This window comes from Bombina bombina, chromosome 7 (assembly GCF_027579735.1).
Source record: "Bombina bombina isolate aBomBom1 chromosome 7, aBomBom1.pri, whole genome shotgun sequence".
Lineage (NCBI taxonomy): Eukaryota > Metazoa > Chordata > Amphibia > Anura > Bombinatoridae > Bombina > Bombina bombina.
The window spans coordinates 558459564-558461044 of record NC_069505.1 but is presented as its reverse complement, the minus strand read 5'-3'; the positions used below and the strand labels follow the sequence as shown (position 1 = coordinate 558461044).

General features: G+C 33.4%; 1 protein-coding gene across 2 annotated transcripts in view; it reads left to right on the top strand.

Moving 5' to 3' along the window:
• Window positions 1–341, top strand: part of LOC128667040 (uncharacterized) — a 75307-nt gene extending 74966 nt beyond the window's left edge. For both annotated transcript variants that reach the window (XM_053721904.1, XM_053721905.1), the window contains one exon: window positions 1–341. This exon is cut by the window's left edge and continues 129 nt beyond it. The gene's annotated coding sequence lies outside the window, so the exon portion shown is untranslated.
• The last annotated feature ends 1140 nt before the right edge of the window (window positions 342–1481 follow it).

The following is a 1481-nucleotide window of genomic DNA, read 5'->3' as shown; positions in this document are numbered from 1 at the left end:
TCCGTACTGCTTTCGCAACACCAAAAAAGAACGGAAAAATTGAAAGAGTAATGCGATTACATCAAAAACATAAATTTTTCAAATGTAATTGATGTTTTTACCGCTTTTTCATTCACAATAGGTAGATGACATATTTCTGGTTCATAATGCTTTATCGTATGTTTTATTTTTTGTTGTAAAAAAAAAAAAAAAGTTTTATGATCTATACAAATGTGAACTATTGGGTGTATTGTATTTTTTTTTTATCATATGTGAACAAAAATAAAAATGTTTTCGATATAAATAAGCACTGATGATATGGAAAAACAAGATACCAATAAAGGGTGATCAGTGATACATAACTTATTGTGCACGTAAATTTATTTATGAGATTTAGAAATAATGTTTTATTATTTGAGTTGGTGGTCAGTAGAGTAGAATTTCTTTATGCCAAAAGTCACACAAAGGCAACCTCAAACGTTTACTTTATTCAGTCCAAAATGTATTACACAAGTTAAAAATACTTAGACATGTGGAGCTCTTCAATAGAAAAACAGCTGACATGTTTTGCGCCCCCTCTGAGTGCCACTTTGAGGTGTGAAACGCATCAGATGTTTTTTTTGTACACTTCCGGTTGCACTAACGCTGATATGGAATCGGATACAGGCCCTTTCTAATCGTGTGTGTTTATAGTCTTCTTTATGCAGCTGCCATAAAACTTTCTTACAGTGATAAATGGTTCAGTAGATCTATATTATTGAGTTCCTTCCTCTATGAAGACCTAAAATATGTAAAATAAAAATCTATTTGACTTAAAAGGATATAAAACTAAATACTGAAATCCCTCTGAAATATTAAAGGGACTGTCTACTCCAGAATTGTTATTGTTTAAAAAGATAGATAATCCCTTTACTAGAAAAAAATGTGTGGTAGGGAGAGAGGCTGTAAGTTTATATCATGTCACTGTAAGTGATGGTGCAGACCCTCAAAACAATATTAAGAAGTCTTAAATAGAAGAATACAGGGTGTAGTTTTACCCTTATAAAGCGAGGGAATCCGGCACTTTTTTTATTTTTTTATTAGAAAATATGACCAATATATAAGGCAATAAAAACAATTTTTATATATGCATCACAAGTGCAATAATGTTTCCACATCCATAAAAACAAACTTATCCCTTATTTCAAACTCTGAGCACTAACAGATATCTGTATACAGATCACTGATGATATAGGGTAGAGCCAAAATCACGCCAGCCAGAAAAGAGTCCTGAATTACCAGAGTGTGACTAGTTTCATGAGTCCGGTGAAATGAAAACTTAGGTTTTTAGGCATGCAAGTTAAAGTTCCACAGCGCCTAGCTTGCACTGCACTATAATACACCCAGCTCTGTAGAGTAGTAATACTTCTAACGTGATGTTTTCATCCAATAGCTTATCCCAAATGGCCAATAAAGGATCCACTGGGTATAGTCAAAAGTGACCGCAGCTCCTGCTGCGCTCT